Genomic DNA, 8,731 nt, shown 5'->3' on the forward strand with positions numbered 1-8,731 from the left:
AAAGCCCCCAAATATCGGGATTGTCCCTATAAAATCAGGACTTCTGGTCACCCTAGGGATTTCTGCCGGGTTGTGCTCACCTTCCTGGAGAAGCTGGATTGGAGCAGTTCGCAGGGTGAGTGATGGGGGCCACCCCCTCCCTCTAGGCTTGTGCCGCCATACAGCTGATCAGCGCAAATCTGGGAGGGAGGAGGAATACATCATGCTTGGGGAAGAGGCGGGGACAGGGGGGGGATTTGGGGAGGGATCCAATGGGGCAGTGAGGGGGCGGGGTGGGGGGCAGGACCAAGGCAGGGATTTGGGGAGGGATCCAATGGGGGAAGGAGGTGGGGACAGCCCCTCTGGGCTCCTCCTATGCCAGAGCGGAGGGCAAAATTGCTTGTTTGTCCAGTGTCCCAACCAAACATCGGTCCGGACATGGGAAAAACAAGCAAATATTGGGACAGTCCTGATAAAATCGGGACATCTGGTCACCCTGTTAGGAAGAAATCCACCAATGCTGTGGATAAAGTAACTTTTTCTTTGCAACTCTCTTTCAAGCATCTAATTCTGACAACTCTTGGAGAGGGGATAACAGACTAGTTGGAGCACAGTTCTGATCTGGGATGGTAATTTGTGTGTTCAGACAAAACACAGCAATTTCAGGTTCTGATAAGGATTTAAGACTTAAGAAAATTAACTCATGCAGGAATATAATTTGTATCAGTGTGTGCATTAAGATCTACAGTACCGATATAGCCAAGTTGTATGTAGATGAAAAAAATATTAATAATGCTAATTTAAGTAGCATGACTTTTTTTAAACTTTTACTCACTTCTGATCAGAACCAATTAAGGTTTGTATAGCATTAATTTAAAAACAGTTGAATAATTAGTTCATATAATTCTAATATCAGAAATGCCTCAGTCACCAAACAAATTTCATTAGTTTGTTTGCTAATCTTGTAATCTTCTTGGTTGAAATAATAATTATACTTTACACTTCTGTGGCACAATCAATTAGAAGACTTCAAAATGCTTTAAAAGTATGCCTCAGTCTCCCTGTGATGCAGGATGCCATTATTATTAAGATGGGCAACTTAATGGGATTAATACAGGATTAACTGGATGAAATATATGGTCTGTTTTACACAGGTGGTTAGACTAGGTGATATAATAGTCCCTTATCGCAGAAAACTCCCCGACTCTATGAATAGAGAAACTGAGGCACAGAGTTGTTTAAGGCCTGAATTTTCAAAACTGTTCCAGAGGTGGGGAGGGAAAAATAGTGAGTGATTATTTTGATGGAAGGTAGATCAAAATGCTAAGGCAGAATTTATTTTATTTTTATGTATGTACGTATTTTGAGGGAATCCCTTCTTAAAATATTGGCAGCACATCACTGATTGAAAATAAAGAAATAAAGCTTAATTGAGAGACTGAAGAAATAAGTAGTAACTGCAGGGGTGATGGGGCATTTTAAAGGAACATACAGATTTCAGAGAATGGTTACACATTGATCATATGGTATGTGATTGTTACATCTGGTTCGGAAAGGTCAGAGGTGAATGTTCTTTATGATGGCACAGAACTGTGATCTTATTTCATTATTAGTAATTGCTTTAAAATACATGCCATAGTTGCAGAATGAGTCAGATCCTATTGCAGCTTGATTTTGAAGGACAAAGCAGACCTCTCCTCCTAGTGTTCAGTCTACCAGTCCAGCAAGCATTTCCATCTCATTACTCTGTAGGTTATTAAATAAAACCTATTTAGCAAACACAAAGGGGAAAAGGCATTTGCAGAAATATCAGTGATGGAAAGAAGGGAATTTTCAAGTTATTTAGCAATGCATTCATGTCTCTGTGTAGCCCTAACTCACAGCTCCCAAAGGGCAGCAAATGTAACTCCTGAGAGGAGATTATTTAAACTATGTACAAGAGACAAATCTAGAAGCGAGCTATGACTAGAGGAAGAGGGAATTAATCTATTGTTTGTTATAGTTGAGCAAATAATTCACAGTGGATAATTTACTCAATGAATTTAGCCATTTTATGCTTGTGGAATGACTGAACAGATCACAATTTCCCTGAAACTATTTGTTAAACTAAATCACCTGATTTTTTGGGTGGACTGATCATAAACCGTTCACTATTAGTATTCAAAGTTCAAAACTGAAGTTGTGTTGGCTAGTTGTGATTGGTTCCATAAATCACATGGCATTTTTGTGTTCCTTGATTGGATCAGCACTGCTTATAAATAAGGAGAGCACTTGAAGAAGCCTATGGGAGTTTAAATCTCTCAAGGCAAGAAAACAAGACTAATTGCTTAATTACACAACGTTTAAAACTCTTTCTTTTCTGTTGGGGGTGATACACAAGACTTATTTGAGGCATTATTACTATAAAGACAAGCTACTGTAAGACATCAGTGAGCACCAAGTTTACATTTATTTGTGTCTTATCACATTTACATAAAGTAATTGGACATGTGTAAGTGATCATTGTTGCAAAGGGTGCCATCAAACCCTTGTCTGGATCATTTTCACTGCCACAGTTGTCCCATCATATATAGCAATGGGATTCTGATGTCATCCTGCTTTATGTTTCCCTCTCTTATGCAACTGACAGTGATTTAACCTGTGTTTAACAGAGAATAGACCATGGACAAGGGCTGGCTGAGACTCATCCCAAGTGCAACTGAGATGATTCTGATCAGAATAGGGGAAGAAATTGAACTGATTTTATCAAAACTCTTAATAGAAGGGAGTATGGCCCACCATTCATCACTAAGGGTCAGCTGTTTCTGAATATTCAGGTATAAGCGCTTGCTACTAGTGCCTTTTTAACATTTGCTCTTAAAAAAGGCTGCAGCCTTTTCTTCGGAATGGTGACTTCACTCCAGTTATCCAAACCTTTTTCATCTCAACATTGCATTACTGGAATAGCCTCTGCATAAGCATACCCTCTACACAGATTTACTGCAACACATTCTGCACGAGCGTGACCTGCTCGTTACAAAGTGTTCTGCATGGCCTTAAAAACCATTCAGAAAATACACCTAGCACAGAATGTGTCTGCTGGTTTACAAAGTAGTATTTTCCATCAGGACACATCATGCCTGTGCTCTCTGATATAGTTTCCTTAGCTACCCAATGTTTTCCAGGTGAAGCTGAAGGCATTGGGTTTGACCTCTAAAGAGCTCAATGTTTCTAATTATGACTACTTGAGAACTCCTCTGTCCCTATGTAATACTGCAGCAGATAAACTTGGTTGACTCATATGAGCTAACAATATCCTTGTCTGAAAGGGCTGGCAGTCCGGATTTTTCTTGGGCTTGGAATTCGCTCTTTCCTTGTTGGTCCCCCAAGCCCCTATTGAGCCACTGATTTCAAAGAAGCAAAATACAGCGCATGCCATGCTCCAAAAGAACTGCAAAGCTAATTAGTTAAAAAGCTGCTTAACAAGTGAATGGAGAAAGCTATTCTGCTGAAAACATTTCATAACAAAAATTGACATGAACCACTGAAACTAATGACAGAACTCCTTGACTTCAAGAGGAGCAAGAACTGATGCTAATAAACATCAGCCAAGCTGCAAGCTGAATCCCAGGGTGAAGGAAGACAAATAGGGTGTGCAGCAGCACTAAACTCCCCCAACAGTGATAGATTGAAATTAGGGCTATGTCTCTCACTGTGGAGCACATGCTAAGAATCCCAACTGTGGTTCTTGCTGCATGGTGGGCCACTCTCAAATGCAAGGCTGTGCATTCAAGGCACAATGCAGCTCTATGTACCGGGGACAACAATTACACATGCATTATTATAACTGGTCAAAAACTGGAACATTTTTCTACATTTTGTATTAAAAAAGTGTGCTCTTTTGTGGACAACATTTTAGAAGCATTTTTTTCTTATGCAGCTCTAATATTTTTACTTTAGCACCAACAATCTGAAATCATTTCCTCCTACCTCCATCTGAGATTGCAACCAGCTAAAAAAGCAGAGGGAACATTTTCTTTGGATGATTTCTCTTCACTGTTTTACGTGGTGATGAAGCCTCAGCTGTTGCAAAAGGAAACACAGAACCGTGAACTTGGCAGGTGAGTGAAGGGGGAGCTGATTTGCCAGCCGCACACATTTTATTTCAAATGTCAAAGTATTTACATATATATGGTGTTTTTTTTTAATTTCAAGGCTGCACTTCTATCCTGAGAATTAATTTGGAACTTATAAACTAATTTTTTTTAAGTAGCTGTGCAGTTCAGTTTTATGTGACTTCTAAGAAGGGAACAGGTAGGAGACAAGCACAGGAAATGAGTTATTAAAACATTTGTAATATTGTATCACTTTTAGCAACACATAAGGGGTGCTAGGTGCTTTACAAACAAGAAGTCAAGCTCCCTGTCCTCCGAGTTTATACATTTTGGACAAATGCTGCTTGCCTTTGTCAGAGGAGTAGTCTCATTAACTTTAATTACATAAATCAAGCAGGATACAGCCCTGTATGCCTAACAACTCATAATATACACATTTCAACACTGTGGAAGTGACAGTAAAGGTGAACACAGTAAATCATAATGCTGGCTTTCCCCCATTAAATCAAAATAACTTTTAATGGTGGAATAATCTCATTTTAAAGGGGATATTAAATGTAAATATTGGAGATGGGTGTGTATATATTTGCATATGTGGTATCCTCCAAGGAACAGTAAGTGTCCTTTTGATTTTAGTAGATGGGCGGCGCTTATGCACTCTTCCTTTAATGTATCCATTTAAGTCTCAATTAAGCATAGAAAGAAAGAATACTGAGCCGTTAGAAAAACTAATATCCAGGCAGCAGCTGCAGAAGATAATGGATGGACTTACTTTTTACATTTTTAATCACACGGACTGGATGAATTATTTAGGAACCTTAAATATATAATGCTTTCAAAGCAGGGAAGTGGACCAGGTTTCTAAAGATATTGACGTCCAAAGTGCTATAGAAGAGGCCAAGTATTAAATTTTTAAATATTCTGATCTTAATCTTTACATTACAGACTATCAGTGTATTGATTGGAAACAGTGCGCTTTCTTTCTTCTAGTGAGGACATTGCAGATATCACTAGCTGTCATTCTGGGAAATGCATTATGTATCTTCTTTATCTTCCCCCATAATCAGAGTCTTCTAGAGTTTGTTTTTATCAGGGTTGCTAGGTTTTTTAAAGCGTGGATGTGTGGTTCTAATTTTCATGAAGAAATAGCCTTTTTGTTCCAGCGTTCAGTGATCATAGAGATGTCGTTAACTGCAACTTTGTATAGCCAAAGGTAAAGGTGCTGGTCTAGATCTTCTCTGCAAGTCAACCCAAATGCTTGAGAGGGTGTGGGGAGCTAAGTGAAATTACCAGGTCATCTTGGGAATAAACAGAGTGAGTGTCAAGGGGGAAAAAAAAGGTAGTCAGAATTGTAGGATTCACATTTACTGTAAAAAGAGATTTACCGATTCTGGGCAGAAATGCACATCTGTAGATAACTTTCAATTATCAAAATGGTCTTACAAGCTTTAAAACAAATGCTCCAATTTAAATAAACTCCAAAGCCCTTTCCCCTATTCTTTGTTGAATGGGTATGTCAAGAGTGTCCTTACCCTCAAGGTCTCTCAGTAAAAGTATAGAAAGCAAGAGGCCTGACAAAGTTCTACTTCTTTCTTCCCCTTGGGACCTACATATTGCTTACAGCATAGGTGGCACATCGCCTCCTGTGATATTAACATGTAGCAGGACAAATTAAGAGCCTAATATGATTTTACTTTAATTGTCTCAGTTCCATAGATCAAGCCAGAAGGGACCATGAAGATCATGTATTTGACCTCCTGTATTGCACAGGCCATAGGACTTCCCTGAATTAATTCTTGTCTTAACTTTGTTTGAATAACCTTAATGGCTGGTTGCCTCTGACAAAGTAACTCTAACAAACACGTGGTGGGGAGCACTTTGTGGAGATACATACTTTAGTGTCATTTTAATTACACCTATAACACACCAGTGGAGACAGATTATGATAAAAAAATCACATCTTAATTTCAGTCCCAGGGCTGAGGTTCTTTTACTTGTAAACTCAGCAAATTTGATGTAGAAATCCTGAGATGCATTGTAGAATACCATGTGTAGTGTACCTTTTACCAAGGCCTCATTTTTCAAATGAGCATCACACATTACATACAAAAGCCATCAAAATATGTTTAAACTAGTGATGAGTTCTCTTTAAAAGACTTGGTTCAGGTAAGTGCCCAAAAATTCAGATGATGAAGCTCAGATACGAGATCTGATCTATACAACTCAGTTGGGAAAGCTTCCAAGAGAAAGGTTTGCTGGTGAGTGTTTCTTGCTTCCAGTGTCTAGGCTGAAATACAAAAGAGCAGTCTCTCGAAAGTACATGGAACTGTCACCCTCCATTCCTGCCTAGTACCCAGAACTACTGAAGCTTGAAAATCTCTTGATTTAAATTAAACCCAAAATCTTTCGAGCTTCGGGATACAGCTTTGGGTAAGTTTTGACTTTTAACAATTTCAAACTATGTATGGCAATGGGAGCTGATCTGCTAGACTGTTTTGGTCCATACACTACAGTTACTCAACTCTATTGTGTAAGAATATGTAAATGTTCAGTTTTATTGACCTAGTAAGAGCTGTCTTTCCTTGGCATTTTGGCTAAGAAAGTAAAATGCCAGTTTAGCAGCCAATATATCATCTATTGGGAAACATGTCCTGATATACAGGGGTATAGGACTTGATGATCCAATAGGTCTTTGCCATCTCTAATCGCTATGATTTACAATGGATTCTTCCTGGACAGTTTGGGCTCAATGTGTAATATGTTCCTAAGGCCTAGATACCAGATCCACAGGATAACAGTGTTTCTGAAGTTTTCCCATGCCACATTTAGAACATCTTAAAACACGGTTTATTAAAAAGGCTAATAGCCATTACATATGTATAGCTAAGATATACACAAGTAAAAGCACTTTATAAAGTAAAGCAAAGCAGATAACACCACTACCATTAAATCAGTCAGTGTCCACAAACTGCTGTTCACAATTCTCTGATACCATAATGATCTATGTAATACGGAGGGAAAAAGGCATTGCCACCTTTTACTGTCTAAAAGATTCCAGCTCATGAGCTGTAGATTCTCTCTTAACACATCAACCCTGATTCTGACTAAATCCTGTCCTCATTGCATCTGCAGTACAAGATGGATAGAGCTGAGAGGTGTGCAGTGTCTTCATGTTTTCAGAAGCCAAGGCATGCTTCGGCGTGTGGCAGGGGTGAAGGGGGGACACACATCCTTTCACACAGGCACTTACATGGTCAAACTTTTTCTCTCCTCAGGTCAGAGTCCAGTCCATCACTCAAGCTCTTGGGAATGACATTTGGAAGGATCTGCATATACATGCTTCCTTAACAGCAGATGAGCAAATCAGGTTCCCGTCAATCTATTTTACGTAGAGTGGGGAAACTGAATGGATCTCCGTGGACAAAATAGGATCTGATGTAATTGTGGATGTTCTCATTACCCAGAGCTAGAGAAAATGAAACTTAATTCATGTGAGTTGCAGAACTTTGAGGCTAATGGAATGTCATTACCACAAACACCTGTGCAAAAAAAACCCAAAACATCTTAGCTGTGAAGATTAGTTCACCTACTAAATTTGACCTGCATAGAATATTCAAATTCTTTATCTGTCAATAATTCTTTGGATTATGCATCTAAGCAACCTTGCTTTGGTTCTCCATAAAAATACAAAATACAATGAGTTAGTGTAATTCTTCTACTTCAAGTCATTATTCTAATGTCCAATATACCATATTTTCTTTGTTTATTGTATGATCAACTTTTTTCTGAAATATTATAAAAGTAAAAATATCCCATAATGAGAAAGCTATTTGCCAATGTGATAAAGTTTAAAGTAGTTAGTGTGAAAAATGAACCGTTACTCTGCAGGATATTGGATTTATACTGAAATCCAAAAGATGTATTGTAAGATAGTGAAAAACAGGCATGGTGTCATTACTGTAGTATCAGAATGCCGCTCAGATATGACTTTATATCTGTAATAACCCTTTTAAGGTAGGGAAATAGCATCACTATTTTATATGTAGGAATCTGAGGCATCGAGGGATTAATGGCTTGTTCAAGGTCACAGTTTAAGTCTCTGCAGAGCTGCAAACTGAGCCTGGATCTCCTGAGATCCAATCCAATGCCTTAACCATAAGATCAAATTCCTCTTTTGTAGGACCAAAACTAAATATTTGAGACTTACAACATGTATGCCTATACTATCACATGACCACAGCAGTACACTTAAAAATGCAACATCTTTCATGTTACAGAATGAATGTCAAACATGAACCTCCTCAAATGTACAGATAACTAGTAGTATTTATGACACGTTCCCAGTCAGAAAACATGCTTTCACTGAAACTAAAATTATCCAGTGGAAAGTGTCAAGTTCAGTTACCTTTAAAAAAAACAAACCCCTTTCATTTGAATCAACATTTTGAAACAACCAAAAAAGTTTCATTTTGGCTTTTGAAAACCCAAAACATTTTCCATTTTGGACTTTGAATAAAGGGAAAGAAATTAATATTTTCTAACCTCTTCCTTATTTTTTTTGGTAAAAGCTGTGGGTTATTTATGCAGGTTACCTCAAAGAAATGCCAATAAAACCTTCATATGGTACTATCACATATTACGTATTTGCCACATATTTG

The 8,731-nt window shown here is 38.3% G+C and overlaps 1 long non-coding RNA gene across 1 annotated transcript in view; it reads right to left on the minus strand.

Annotated features, from left to right (window-relative positions):
- The window catches only part of LOC115653933, a 132,303-nt gene extending 132,097 nt beyond the window's left edge, over window positions 1-206 (minus strand). Inside the window, exon 1 of the long non-coding RNA XR_004001040.1 lies at window positions 81-206. This is a non-coding gene — a long non-coding RNA (uncharacterized LOC115653933). The remainder of the gene's footprint in view (window positions 1-80) is intronic.
- Window positions 207-8,731: the final 8,525 nt, after the last annotated feature.

This window comes from Gopherus evgoodei, chromosome 6 (assembly GCF_007399415.2).
Source record: "Gopherus evgoodei ecotype Sinaloan lineage chromosome 6, rGopEvg1_v1.p, whole genome shotgun sequence".
Classification (NCBI taxonomy): domain Eukaryota; kingdom Metazoa; phylum Chordata; order Testudines; family Testudinidae; genus Gopherus; species Gopherus evgoodei.